This window comes from Argiope bruennichi, chromosome 8 (genome assembly GCF_947563725.1).
Source record: "Argiope bruennichi chromosome 8, qqArgBrue1.1, whole genome shotgun sequence".
NCBI classification, from domain to species: domain Eukaryota; kingdom Metazoa; phylum Arthropoda; class Arachnida; order Araneae; family Araneidae; genus Argiope; species Argiope bruennichi.
This window is the reverse complement of record NC_079158.1, coordinates 67,887,761-67,903,974: the sequence shown is the minus strand read 5'-3', so window position 1 is coordinate 67,903,974 and position 16,214 is coordinate 67,887,761. Positions and strand designations below refer to the sequence as shown.

The window sequence follows — 16,214 nt, the reverse complement described above, 5'->3', positions numbered from 1 at the left end:
TATTAATATCTTAATTAAATTTATTTATTAAAAACATTTTTTCATTATCTTGCATTAGACATATGGGATGTTTTTAAGTCTTGCATTAAAAGATTGTTTAAAAATTATACCATATATTAAAATTAGTCTATTTGTATAATACGTATAAAAAATACTTGTATCTATTTTTAAAAATCAAAAAACTCCCACTCTATCAAATCGTTTAATCATTTAAAAAGTCAAAATGTTGTGAATGAAGAACTTTGTGAGCAATAGAAGAGAAATGAAACTATGTATGCATTGATAATTACAAAACTAACATTCTGGTATAGAATGTGGGAAATAGGCATTGTACATGGTATAGTGAACATAGAGGTGGGTTTCTCCAAGAACAAGCTATAAGAACTTTGCTAAAAATTAAAAAAATATTTAATCAAGCGAATTTTTTTTTAACCTTTTTAAAGTTTCATTGAGTTTGCAATTTTTTCATAATTAAACCTATTAAAAATGCAATGTTTTAAATTCAATTAATTTAAGTTTTAAATTAATTCTTAACTGTGAATTGTTTGAGATGTTTATACTAGAACTTCGTAACTGTATTTTAAGAAAGAAATACTCTTTGTTGTAGATAGTATTGCTTAATGCTGCATTAGATATTAATAATTTATTATATTTCAATACTTTTAACATAATTTTAAAAATCAGATATTTTTTAAAACATACTTTTATTAATATATATTTTTTAAATCCAAAGATCAAAATGTTTGAAGTGTGAGGAAGAATAGAATTAATCTCCTTCCTTTTTTAAATAATAATTTAATTAAATTTATAATATATTATTTACTTTTATTTCATATTTAGAAATTTTCTATTTGCGGTTTTCATTGTAGGTTAATTTTTTTATAATATTCCTTTCATAGCCTCATGCTTTTTTGATCTCTTAATTTCTGATAAAATTTATTTTCTACATTTTGATATACTAATATAAATTCATTTATAACTTTATATTATTTTTTACTTTTAAATCTTAAATTTATTTCCGAATCCATTATTATAGATACTTATGATCAAAGATTTTTCGAAATTCATTACCAGATAACGCTTTAATCATAAATACAATTTTCACTAAATATTAATCGATTAACTTGGAATTAAGAAATGAGAATAATAAACAATTGCACAACATTTTAGAACTTCGTTAAATCAAAAGGGTGAAAACACGATTACAATCTTTGCAAACACGAAAAAATATAAGAAAAGTGTGTAATAACAATTAATTGAAGAATTAATTACTCAATTAATCCAACACTCTAGCATCAAGTATTCTTATAAAATGATGAAATCAATACAAATTAGCATTTTAAGAATATAGCTTGAAAGCGATAGTCATTCTGCAACAGAATATTTTGATATCTCTCCTAAATATCGGAACGAATTCGCCGTGTTATAAGAGAGCTACCTGTATCAATATTAATCTAACTTTTCATTCTTACTTTATTTTTAAATTAGTACTTAAAGTTATGTTCCATGAGAATTGGAAAATTGTTTTTATCCTTCTTATAGTATGGAATAAATTTATCGTGTTATAACAGCACTGATATATCCATTTTACCAAGGTATATCCCACTTTTTAAAAGTATCTCACTTTTCATTCATTATTTTATTCTTTAATTATTATTTAAAGTCTTGTTAAATGAGAATTGGAATCTTTCTTTTTACCATTCTTATGGCATAGAACGAATTTACCATGTTATAAGAACGCTGATGTATCAATATTACTAAGGCATCCACTTTTGTTTCTTTACTTTATTCTTTAATTAGTAATTAGCATCTCTGTCTCATACGAATAGAAAAATTGTTTTCATACCTATTACAGACAAAACGTATTCAACATGTTATAAGAAGGCTGGATATACCAATATTATCAAAGATTATCTCATTTTTCGTTCATTACTTCATTCTTTAATTAGTATTTAAAACCTCTGTCCCATACGAATAGAAAAATTGTTACTTTTCGACGGAGAGAAATACAAATAATGGAAAGAATTTTCCGTTAAATCATCCTTTCCCCGCCGGTCTAACACGTGACATCTCCCAAGATATAGCCGCGCTCTTGGAAAAGCTACTTTTCTTTAGCCCAAGAATTCCCATTACAAGCGAATGGCTCTGGAAACGTGAAGAAATCCCACCTGAAATATGAGACATATCATGCAGATGTCACATGATTTAGAATAGAAGCGATGGCACGCTCACTGCCATAGTAACCAAATTCAAAACACTTCCGTCGCCAAAAAAATAAAAAAAATCTATATCTTTCCAACCATGCTTGGTTTGCGAGGAAACCAGTGTTGCGAAGTATGGTTACATTTTGAAGCTCTTGATGAATTAAAAGAAAAGAAAGATAATAATTTGGCATGGTAGTGATGGAGTTCTGGCGCCAAATTCGAAGTGGCGTTTTGAATATCGGCCAAGAAAATTGTGGAGGGTTCATAGAAAAATGGTGCCAGAGGCTCATTAAGTTACACCAATAAAGAGAACAGGCATTTAATTATAATGAAAGATAATAATAGAATGGTTGGTTTTTGATATTGTACCAAATTAGCATCGGTTGATGGTGTTTCTGTTGGGTGTTTGTGACAAATTGACTGTCAAAATGTCGAACGTTTTTTTCAGTGCTTTATTTCGTTAAGAAGACACTGAAACTTTTGTTGAAAGTGAAATACCATTTCAATCCTAACTAATCTAAGTTTCAAGTTATTATTTCATAAAATTAAGCAGATATATTTTGAAAAAAAAAAACTGTTTATTTTCTGATTCTCCTCTTTATCGCAAACATTTAAAAATACTAATTAAATAAGAAACAAGTTCATGCTGTGACAATTAAGTTTTGTAGATATTAAAATATATATAAGGTTAAAATTCCGAAATGAAAATTTCATAATTTTGAACCCTCATAAAACTGAGGAGTGGAATGAGGATATGCGACTGACCTTTCTAGCTGCTGCACCATTGCACTGTAAGAAAGAGATAATGCTGAGGGCAAATATAATTTGCAGAGACCATACACAAGGCGGGTTATTCTGTGGTAATGGTTGTTGAGTTTGAAATTCATTTTCCAGCAGCCTAAATCTTAGTTGAGAGGTGTCGAATTATTAGTCTGAAAAGTAAAAATAAATGTATTTAAAACTTCGCAAATTTTTTTGATTACATAAAAATAGTCAGGAATATTTGAAATTAATTAATCTGATGATTTAAGTAATTGCAATGGAACAGAGTTTGACTTTTTTATGCGTTATCACGTCTTTTTATTAATGAAATATAAAGAAATTAGCTTTCTCCCTTTTTTATTCATTAATCGCGTTAAATCATTGATCCTTGAAGAATGATCAACAATAAGTATTAATATATTTATGTTCTAATTATTGGAACTGATTGAAAGATAAAAAAAAGACATTCGCTCATTTGTATTACCTTTAATAGCAGTGATTGAAAATAACTTCAGTTTATTATTTTCTTTAAAATAAAGTTATTTTTTGACAACATTTAAGAATAAAACATTTTATCTATACTTATAATAAAGCTCAATGTGTGTGTGTGTGTGTGTGTGTGTGTGTGTTGGCGCTCTACAGGCCAGGTCATTTGACATACAGCTATCAAATTTGGTACATGTATACCTTAGAGGTCGGGAATGTGCACCTGGGGTCCCTTTTTTTGAAATTTTAATTAGAATTTTAATTATTAATTAAAAACTAACTTTCCCGCCAAAAAAATCTTCCATTTTCCCCACCGCCAACTTCAATTTTTTTTTTCTTCCAACAGAAATGAGGCTAGGGTTAACATTTTTCGGCGGATTATTTCAAACGACTCTGTTTATTTTCTTAATGTTTTATGCATTTAAAATTAAACATTGTTAATTAATCCATGTTTCAGATTCATTCTGAAGTACTTTTGAATTAAAATAACACAGAATAAAGGAAAATTAAAAATGTATAATCTGCATAGCGTTAACCCAACTGGCGTAGAAAAATTCACGCATTTGCGTTACCTGAGCTGGCGAAGAAAATTCACGCATGCGCATTCTGATTGTTACCATGACAACCGTTATCAACGGTTGATTTAAATTATTTTTAGGTTAGTTGCATGCTTTTGTAAGTAAATTGTATTTATGTTAGTTATATATTTTTTTGTATATGCTTATAGTTTTAAGTACATCGTTTTTAAAGTAGTTTTTAAACCTGTTTTGGACCGATTATTTTAAACGATTCATTTTATTTTCTTAAAGTTTGATGCATTTAAAATTAAACATTGTTAATGAATCGATCTGTTCATGATGAATCTGAGAAAATTTTGTTGACAAATTCTTGAGATATTGCATAACTTAAGAAAGATATTCTTTAGTGCCCATAAAGTTTAAACGCTCAGTGACTCTATTATCAGTAATCATATTATTAAAAAAAATGCTTTGTTTCAGTAAAAAATATTATATTAATTGCAGTTTAGTCATTTCCATTTTAATTTTAAGCATAAATTCTACCGGAACTAACAGAAAATTAGAGAGATACATATTATGTTATGGCTGAAGGACTTTATATTATTATGAGTGAATTACATGACTATCAAAATTTGAAGCTTTAAAATATTTGATAAAGAAGCTATTAAAGTAGGAATTACATAAAATATTTAATTATTAAAATTTTAACGAGCATTAAGATTGGCGAACCGGCTGGTCGCCAAAGGCGGCTAGTATTAAATAAAACAAGATGTCTTTTTTATTAAATAAAAGACAACAAGATAAACAACATTTTTAACAGATAAACAGCATAAAAGAAATATTTGGAAAAGACAATTAATATAAACATTTTAATAAATAAAAGAAATATTTGAAAAATACAAAGAAATGAATAAAAATCCTGCTTCATACAGTGCTATAATCTCACTAATGGAAATAGATTGAAAAATCTAGTGCAATAATATATTGTTCTAAGGATATTCTGCTAAATAATAAGTTTGGTGATAAATATTCTTTTCGTATGAATAATTGAGAAATGAATATCAGTTTCAAAATTGAAAATGTAATTAATCAATAACAAATAAGTTTTCTTTCAATAAAATATGCGAAATAAATTTTAAGAAAAGAAGAAACTGATCGATAAAAATATATGATAGTTTAATTTAATACATTATTCAATACATTGATTTAAATTTAATATTTTCTAATAAATGCAAACAATTTATTTATTCTATTTTGACATGTTTTTTATACAATTTTGTTCTGCTGTTATGAGAATATGATAAACGTTAATTTGGTGAGCACACACATAATTTTATTATTTTTGCATTTTTGTAATCTTTGAAATTTTTAACTTTTCGGAAATAGCTATTTAAATCAAATTTTTATTACAGATTTCGTCAGCAGTATTTTTATAATATTCTGTAATCAGCTAATTTATTTTACGATTAAGTAATCATAAGATTAAATAGCAGAAAATAATCTTTTAATCCTAAGCAGAAAATAATCTTTTAATATAAAAATATTGAAATCAAAAACTAATTCGTAAAAGCACAGGATGCTGATGGAAACAACTTAAGTAAATAGACATTTTAATCACTAATATATTCATTAACAATTATAAACTTATAAAAGAATTTTCTTTTTTATAATGTTTATCGTGACCAAGTTTCTTTAAAATAATTATTTCAATGATCAAAGCTTCACGATTTGTTTTAGACTTCCATACTTTGGTAAAATATGAATACTGTTAATAAAACTGCCGGGACATCAGCAAATGGTGAGAAGAGCATTGTTATGATTTTATAATATTGCTTCCCTGTGCAATAAGTTTCCTAGTAAGGAGGAGTATTTTATAAATATTAATGACGAATGTTCTGAACGAATGTTGTGTTAATGAATACCAGCCTTAGAGAAAAACTAGATCCAAAACTTTGGTAACAAAAAGGAAGAATTCTGAATATTTAAGAATCTTGACGATAGCTCCATTAGAAGTTAACGTACGATATCCATCTAGAACATTCGATGCTCTTTGCTATAAAAAGCGAAAGTAGGCTGACAGATGGGAATCAGTCAGTAATGAGTAGAGGCAGCTGAGTTGTGCAAAAGCGAGTAGTTCAGCGAAGTTTCATCAAAGAGTTCTCTCTGCACGTTTTGTGCTGCTGTGATTATTTAACAACGATCAACTGTGCGTTGTTATTTATGGCAAATACTGCCATAATATGTAATAATAGTGTTTTGTTACCTGTGTTCCATGCTTTCTTGTAGAATAAAGCTCTGGCTGAATCTATTAACCCATTAGAAGTTTTTTCCTTCACCCAACTCAATTCCTCTTGGGGGAGGGGGATTCTGAGATTTTTCCGAAACAGTTTTTAATGAATGTGTAAGAATTTTCTTTCATTCTTCTTCATCATGGCTAAGTTACCTTAAGTAAATTTTTCAGTAACTCACGTTTCATGATTAGTTTTTAATTTTTCTGAAAAATTATTTTCTGTATTATGTACAAATAAGAACGTGCTTAAAAATATTTTTTTTTTAAATTATTTTCTACTCTTTGATCTTAAACATATTGCACAATTCATTATTATAAAAACTATAGAGTCTTGTTATTTTTTTTCATTTCAAATTCAGAACCTTTTGGTGCTTCTCGGATCAAAACTTAATTGAATTCGTAGATTGACTGATAACTTAGTTTTGAAAATATTAATATATCATATGGTCAAATCAAACATATAACTGCTCTGAATATCAGATCTCTAGTACAACAGAAAGGTAGTTGAAACAATAGTTCAAAATTGCATGTTTATAAACATAAAACATCAAGCTAACTGAAAATTTGTAAAAATTAGTGTTTTAATTTAAACCTCTCTGAATAATCCTGAAGTGTTGCCTACCTGGTAAGGATGGTAGAAAGTTATTCGTGATACTTGTTATAGATGGTCGGTGCATTTTACAGTTATTTCTTTTTGTTCTAGCCTATTCACTGAGGTTTTAATTGCTTCTTTCTTTTGTACGAAGTTATATAATGCATAATCATTGTAATCATGAAAGAAATCGATCTCCAGATTTTGACATATCTCTTTGTTCTCACCTCCACGTGTCCAAAAAGCACATTTTTGGGATTACATTCATCAAACCTAATTGTGAATACATAAGACAAAAAAAAGGTTGAGTTATGGAAATGAAATTTATCATGCAGCTTTAACATCAATTTTTTAAAAAACTTTTTATAAAATTTGAATAGAATCCGTTTAAGGGAAATCTGTCTATCTCTTCTTATGTGTATGAAAACGATAACTTAAAAACTCAAAGCGATATATAGATGAAATTTAGTAAACAAGTTCATTAACAAAATTTTGAAGATGAGAATTAAATTTTCCATCATAGCTGAAAAAATTTGTGATAAATAGTTGTTGGTCTGTCTTTTCGCATGCAGATGAACCCGACAATTCAAACTTCTTTTATAAATAAAACCTTCGGTCTTTTGTCCAAATTTGTATATCTGTGCCAAATTTTGATTCCAATCGATGGAAAGAAAGACGTCCAAAGTGCATACTCAATTTTCTTCATTACATTACGATAGGCTAAACACTTCATACTGTGCCACGAAAAATGAAAAGACTATCATTAACACTAACAGACATTTGTATTTTTAGGTGTTTTGATCATTCCTTTTTTCAATTCCAAATTGGGCAACTGATCCTTCTTTTACCGCCAATATCAAGAGGTAGATTTTTTTTAGAAATATAAAAATTCCCATTGTCCTTCAGTCATTACCAAAGAAGTACCTTTCATAACCTAATTTGCATACTCAGATTGATAAAAAAAACAGGAAACGTTAATTCCCAATGCAATTACAACAGATAAGCTCGCTTTGAAAGACTTGCTTTCATTATTATAACGAAATTAGCTGGCATGAACACTTCCAGTGTTTCCCCGGACCACTAAAATAAAATCTTTCCTTTTAAATAAGATTAACAGCTGCATTCTTTTCTCTTAAACTAAAATTTGAATAATTTATTTTAATGGTGAGGATGACCTTCAGCAGATCGCCCGAGCAGAAAGAGGGGAACGAATGGAACAAATTTGATTTGGTGATGCATAATTTAAATATCCCCTTTGAAAAGGAGGGCTCTAATGTTTATTATTTCCTCATTGTTTTTTTTTTATTCGCTCTAGTGATTAAGTTTGAAAGAAAGGGGATAAAAATAGCTGCTTCTCTTTTAAATCATTGCTTATTATGAAAAAGGTAAATGAATATGCGTTTATTCTCTTTTAAGATGCATAATTTTGCTTCCTAAATCTGAAAAAAAAAGATTCTACATCTGCTACATAGAGTGTAATCCTTTTATGTCGTCCAGATGTCGAGATGCCGTTTAAATGCTGAGAGTGTATATAATCCGAACTGACTACATTTATGCAGTTATTCGATTAGAGAATTGATTATCCGTACTTGATAGTACTGATTTGTTATGTTGCATTGCCGGCCGAAATACATTTCATATAAATGACTGAAGTTATTCGAGCGAAGCTTTGGTTTTAAAATTGTTGTCATTTAATCACACCATGAAGGAAATCGGATCATCGGATGTAATATCTACTGATTATCCGACTGTCATACGTTCGGTATATATATTAAAATTAATTGTATGATGTATTAGTCTTCGATGTAGTCTTATATCCAAAATACCAAGTATATGATGGTATTATCAATTAAAATGATACTGAATTCATGACTGTATTTCAATAACCTTGAAAATATTGATTGCAACTTTTAGTTAAAAAGATTATGTATTCTGACGACTTAATTAGTTTCATTCGTGTTGATGGTTAATAAATCGTATGAATTATCAATAATTGAATTTCTACGGATTCTTGTTTTATTTTGCCTTTTATAGTAAAGAATCATTAAAAATATTTCAAATGATAAAAGTTCATTTGTTTAGGCTATTTTTCTTGATTTAAAGTAATATTTGACTTTTCCTATCATTTTATTTTTCAAATTAGTCTTTTTGACTTTCATTCACATTTATGTTACAAATTTATTGATGACAATAAAATATTAAAAATAGAATTACAGAGAATAAAATTACATTAGAGATAAACAAAAAAAAGTGTATTTTTTTGTATTTATGACGTCATTGAAAGTCAAAGAATAAAAATAATAATACTAATGAAAACTATTTTGTTAGCATTATTCTATATATTAAAGAATTTCTGCAAAATGTATATCAATTTGATGGATTAGGATTGGTTTAAAATTATTAATCTAATTAATTCAAAAGAAAAGGACTTTGAAATTTTTGAAACTATCAAACTTTTGGGAACTCTGCTTTTTTGGTTATATTTCAAAAAGGCATTTATTTCCTTTTGCTAATAGAACTTCAAAAAGAAACATGCATATTTATTTAGAATTATGCATTAATATTATTCGGTCTTTCAAATTCATCTGAGTTTGTCTGAGAAACGCAGAAATTTAAAACAAAAACTATATCCAGAAAATTTTCACAACAAAACATATGAAATAACATTAGACGTACTAATGCAAAAAAAAAAACCCGGCAAAATAAAAATGTTATTTAGCAATATTAGGATAAATAATGGTATTCAATATTTTTCAATATTCAACTTATTGTAATTTATTTGAGCGATTAAAGCTGTAGAGCTTTAAGAGCATGGACTACCGCATTAAATTGTCTAAGTATGAAAAAATAAAAGAAATTTTTGTTATATAAATTTAAGTTATATTATTATTAATTCACTAGTTGCTTTTCATGATTGTTAAGTTCATTTCTATTCCTCTATTTACTATTATATAGAGAATAGGAAATATGAGAAATATCTCTGTCAATTAAAGGATATTTTAAAATATACTTGAGCCCTCTGTTTTTTACGATAAATCTCATGAGGCCCCCATTGTTTGTCTAAAAACTTTGAACATGCTCTTATTTCTCATTTATTAAACATAAAAATAAAAAAGAAAAATAAATGCTTTCGTTATGCAAATTAATTCTGAAACATATGTTAATAGTTATTTAACATATATTAATTTTATATTATTTTAATGTGCTTTATCATTATAAATTTAGTCAATTCCATGAAGCTAGCTACAGGACATTATCACACACAATTTAATATTCCCCTCATGGTCTCCAACAATGGTCGAATAGTAAGAATGATCAAATGGGTTTTTTACTTTTTCTGATCGCTTGAAATGCAATTACATATGAATGACAATTATATCAGCACGAAAATAATGTTCCTCCAACATGACATCTGAGAAGTTTTGCATGGAATACTAATGGCATTTTTGGCTATTGTAAACAAAATGGATTCAATTCATTTGGAATCATAATTACGTGACAACTACGCATTTTATTAAAGTGCATTTTCTTTTTGGGATTTACAGTGAGGCAACGCTACTTTATGTTTGGCAAAATGTGCGATAGATTTCAAATTTAGATTGACGCAGAGCATTTGATATGCATTACGTGTTCAAAACTAACTCCGTTAACTGTCGACTGTGGAACTTCCTTCAAGTTATCGATTCGAAAAAGATAAGTGAGAAAATGTCCTGTGTATATCAGATTCCACATAAGTAATAAAAGATAGAGTAATAAAGAATAACGGTAAGCACAAACTTCATTCGTATGCAATATCTTTGACGGTTGATAAGGGATTCGAATTTTTTTGAATAACATTTAAAAAATCGTTTGTAAAATAAAAATAAATATTGAACTCATTTTTTTAAAAATATTTTTTAGTATTTATTTCAAAGAATGAATCGTTTCTGTTTCCCAAAAGCAACCAAAACACCTCGTATGCCTTTGAGGCATTTATATAATTCTGCATCTCTTTCGCCTTTTATTTTTCCAGAAATAGAGAAATAAGGATTCAATTTTTCTAGCCATCTTTAAAGAAAAATCTTATTTTGACCCTCGTCACGAATCGTAGAGATAATGTGGGAATAATAGAACCAGAAAATCGGTCTTCTTCTCACTTCCCCTTAGAGGGCTGTCGGCAAAAGATTGACCCATATTTCGCTCGATCAATTTTCAGCTGGCAGCCCTACTCTCGGGGATTCGCGCAAGCTACTTCACAAAATCTCCGCCACCGAGGATTAGCTGAGAAGGATTCTGCGCATTTTAATCACTGAGTTTCAATTTGGAAGCTTTTGAGATGGCAGCAGATGAAAAATATTTTTAATCGTTTGCGTGCAGCATTCCAATGCCAGCAGCTATTCGCGCGGTAGATTTGTTGATTTAGAAATAGAAAGAGGCCAATTAGCGATAAAGGAGGGAGTGGGAATGAATTAATTTCATTGTCCTGATTTGTGTTTGGGATGATGTTCATGAGTAGAAGACATTTTTCAAGAGGCGTCGTTTGAGTGCAAGTAATTTTTCTTTAAGATGTTGACTATGAATGTTGAAGTTGCTTGCGTCGAATTATTGTTACATTTTAAATATTATGGATACGAATCTTAAGATTTAAATAATGGCTTGATAATAAACTAATTAATTTGGCTGTAGAATCATAGTTCAGCATAACTTATATGCATAACATCTTTATACAAAGAATTTTGAGAAGTGATAACACTAAAGATAGCGTATTTTTTTATAAAAAAGTTTTTATTTATTAAATGATTCAAAGTGCAGAAATGTAGCCATTTTAAATTATATTATTGCAGAAATTAGCACTAAAAATGCTGAAATTTATTAGAGAGTGATAATAATGAAGCAAATTTTAGTATATTGCAATTAAGTTTTTCAATCAGTAATAACATGACGGAGTTTACTTACTTTTAAGTCCGAAGGATTCTTGTTTTATGACACCTTCTTCCAAAAAATAGAATTAAATTATCATGCCATTTTCTTTTCAGTATCGGCAGTGTGAAAAATTTAAAATGAGATTTCATGTCCTTCGTTAAATCTTCAACACTCGACATGATTTGACTCCATTTTAAATCATTTATAACAGGCTAACATAAAGAAGAAAAGTAAACACATACGCACTCATAAAATTCTAAAGCAATCTGAAATTTCCCTTGGTGTTGCCAAATATTATGATATAAATTAACGATCTCGAAACAATTCTATTTATCTTGCATATTGCCAGGTGCAAAAGATGGATTGTTACAGATTGTTTAGAACTAATACTTGATTAAAAAAAAAGAATTTAGAAACAAAACAACAATAATTATTAAAAAAAAATTGCATTAGTTTTTCAAAATTTTTTTTGCAAATAATTGTTATTGTTTTGTTTCTAAATTCTTTTTTTTTTTAATCAAGTATTTGTTCTAAACAATCTGTAAAATTGCGGAAATTTTATTTAAAAATAATCTATTGTGAAAAGAAGATTTTGCCATTTGAAATAATTATTATTTCATTCCATCTTTTGCACCTGGAAATATGCAAGATAAATAGAATTGTTTCGAGATCGTTAATTTATATCATAATATTTGGCAACACCAAGGGAAATTTCAGATTGCTTTAGAATTTTATGAGTGCGTATGTGTTTACTTTTCTTCTTTATGTTAGCCTGTTATAAATGATTTAAAATGGAGTCAAATCATGTCGAGTGTTGAAGATTTAACAAAGGACATGAAATCTCATTTTAAACTTTTCACACTGCCGATACTGAAAAGAAAATGGCATGATAATTTAATTCTATTTTTTGGAAGAAGGTGTCATAAAACAAGAATCCTTCGGACTTAAAAGTAAGTAAACTCCGTCATGTTATTACTGATTGAAAAAAATTAATTGCAATATACTAAAATTTGCTTTATTATTATCACTCCCTAATAAATTTATGCATTTTTAGTACTAATTTCTGCAATAATATGATTTAAAATGGCTATAACTTGTTATGGCTATAATTTATTATAAACGTATACACGTTTTTGAAAAATGTCTGCCTATCTGTGACAGATATAACTGAAAAATGCTTTGAGCTTCTTTAGTGTAAGGCTTTTACAGCAAATTTGTAAATTTCTATGAATGTTTGAGCAAAATCCGCTCAGAGGAAGTCTGTCTGTCCATTTGTTCGAATATAAGATAATACAATACAAAACGAAGTCAATTAGATATATAAAACTCGATGCATAGAATTAATATCTGACTAGGCAGGCACCTATCAAATTTTGAACCAAATTCAAAAGGTTGAATGTCCTTTGGACTGTACATTCAGAAGGATGTAAGCGAGATAATTCAAAAACACAATAACTTAAATATATCAAATTTGGTATGTGTTTTTTCAATTATAATTGAGTTCCGCGTCAAATTTTGGTTTCAGTCGATTAGATAAAGCTCATCTAGAATACAAATTCCATTTTTGGATACTATTAACCGCATAACAGGAATTAATCACTATAAAATCCGCCAAAAATCACACAATACATATAGAAAATTTCCTGCTCAAAGTTAATATTTCGTCACTAACCATGCAAGACGGTCTCTTCCTTACCCAAGATCCACATTTTTTGAAGGGGGGAGGTAACAGTTTTATTAGAGAATACGCGAGAAAGTGTTGAGGAGACCAGTTCAACTGGTGGTGAAGATATATTGTATATTATCCTGTTACTCGAACTATTTTATATTTACATTTACGTAGTGAAATTTCTAAATATTTGACTTTTATATAAACTATTATGAAATATTTCTTTCATGCTAAAATTTCCATTTAAATACCCATGTTAAGTAATGGATTTAATGTCAAACTTAAGTACTGATAAAAAGTAACTTTTTCGCAATGTAATATAATTTCTGCGATATTTATTCTAAAATGCTAATAACTTGAATATCTCTGGTGAATTCATTGGCACTAAACTTATACAAATTTACACATATTTCAAGAAATTACCAGCATGTCGCAAATACTTCATGGAAAATGAGATAGCCTAAAGAAGGTTAGAAGTAAGGTCAAATAGAAAAAGAACTATCGAAGAACTATCATATTTTGCAATTTCTAATACATTGCGACATACATTTTTGCAAATATTTTTTTCTTTGAACAAATGTTCCATCAAATTATGCATAAAATTCATGCTACATGTTATAAAGTATGTTTTATAGACATGCACCCCAAAGTAGGTTTCGGATTATTGTCTAATTCGCCAGTGTGTTTCTGACTTATCGATAGATACATACGACAATGGAGAGCTGATTGTTATGAATTAAAATTTTGCTCATTTCTTTTCTTCCCCTGCATTTCATTTTCTCCTGATGTTTAACCCTTTGCATTTGAATGGTGCCTCTTACTCACCATTCAAGATGGTGCATCATTTTGACGTTTTATTTAGTTATTTTTCAATTTTGATTGTTAAAAACTGCCTATGGAAGGATAAAAAGATGTATATTAATTTTTCAAAGAAATTCGACTTAAAACAATTATGTATGTTTATTTTTCAGAGCAATAAACAAATTTTTGTATTAGGTGAATAATTATGCATTGAATTACTTTTCCGAGAGCAAAAGGATAATTTATTCCCTGAATATTATAGAAAGACTTCTTTTTTTCTTTATGCGGAAGACAGAAATTTTTTTCTATGTGAGAGAAAATGCCCAGGCATCAGTTTTAGACAATGGGCTTTGCGAAAAAAATTGTTAGAAAGTCAAAAGTCTGCATTTTTCTTATCTATTATGGGTTCTCCCATGCCAATAAGCTAAGCAGGAATTTTTAAAAAACATAAGATAACCAAGCAAAGTAATCATATAATTGAAAAACTGTTATTCTCTTTCAAAAAAGGGCAAATAATTTCAAAAAAATTTATTGTAAGAGTAAAAATTAATTCAAAGCTCAATAAAGATTTTCAACTAATTTGATTCATTAAGATATCAACAAAATTTTATTTTGTCCTTGTATATTTGTAGAGTATAACAATATTAACTTTTTGTGGGGCCATTTATAAGCAGGTATTTATAATTAATTCTTAATTCAATTATAATTTATTAATTTTTGAATTGATTAATTCTCATGAACTGGTTATGCACAAGACAAAAACAGAAACAAAAGATATAATAGCTTAATAAATAATTTCTTTAAAAATTAAAGATAACTAAAATATTTAAGAATAAAAAAGTTGAATAATAATAAATAAGGACATCAATTAAGCAAAAAACAAATGAAAGGAGCGAATAAATTGCAGTAAAAGGATAAGAATAAGGGGCAAATTATCATGTAAAATTCCATCAAGAATTGATGCCATCAGAATAAATTATAGAAGAAGGAATATTTCATAACATCGTATAAATAGATAAAAAGATTAAAAAATATTTTTAAAGAAAACTAATATAAATATTTGTATATAAATTATTAGAGGGGAAATAATCAACTGCCCAGTTTTAAAAAAGAAAGGAAAATATTTACAAAAAATTTTGAGGCAAGCGGTGGAAAAAAATGAGCAAAATAATTGTAAATTAAATATTGTACTTTGTTCAACATTTAGATATGGTTACAGGATTTAACATTAGAAATTTCCTTTCTATTACTATGTATGAAATAATTTTACAAATAACAAGAAAGCGGGTGAATGTACCTTTTATATTTTCATAAGTCAATTTTCGTTTTGTCCAATGAAATGCTGAATAGGGAGAAAATGCTGTTATGATATTCCTTAAAAATTTTATAACTATGCGATTTTATTGTAACAAGAAAATACTTTGAAATTGTTGTATGTCAACTTTAATAGAATAGAATTCTATATTTTAACGACAAGCAAGTCAAGAGTTTTGAAAAAATATTTGTACTAAATTTTTTTTAATGTAATCTGATTTCCAAATGCTATTGAGCATTATGGCCTCCCGATGTTATGATAAAGTATAACTAATTTTGATTTGAAAGTAAATATTATTTTTTTGTTGAAAATAAAGTTATTCTTAAATCTGGAAAAATATTCTGAAATTTCATGTCTTAGCTTTTCCAAATATCTGTTTTTATGGATAATTGTTTTATACATGAAAAATCAGTTCTAGATCTGTTTCACGATATGTTTTTCTTAGATTTAGTTTCTTCTTAGTTAAAACGTAGGTATTTTTTCCTTTGAATATTCGATGAATTATTGTTTTTTAAAAATTATTCCGTATATTGTCTGTTATTTTGTTTTGAAAATTACAACTTTTGTAAGTCTGATTTCCACACATTTTTATCCATTATAAATTTTAAATAAATTTTTAAAAAATTTAATGACGTTTATTCAAGACAAATTTGTGACTTTTAAAGTGTAAAACAA

General features: G+C 27.7%; 1 protein-coding gene across 9 annotated transcripts in view; it reads left to right on the top strand.

Moving 5' to 3' along the window:
- Nucleotides 1-16,214, top strand: part of LOC129980900 (potassium voltage-gated channel subfamily H member 2-like) — a 369,894-nt gene that overhangs the window by 51,230 nt on the left and 302,450 nt on the right. Inside the window, exon 1 of one of the 9 annotated variants that reach the window (XM_056091371.1) lies at nucleotides 12,598-12,704. The exons of the other annotated variants lie outside the window; for them this stretch is intronic. The gene's annotated coding sequence lies outside the window, so the exon portion shown is untranslated. Of the gene's footprint in view, nucleotides 1-12,597; nucleotides 12,705-16,214 lie in introns of those variants that run through there. 9 annotated transcript variants of the gene reach the window in all.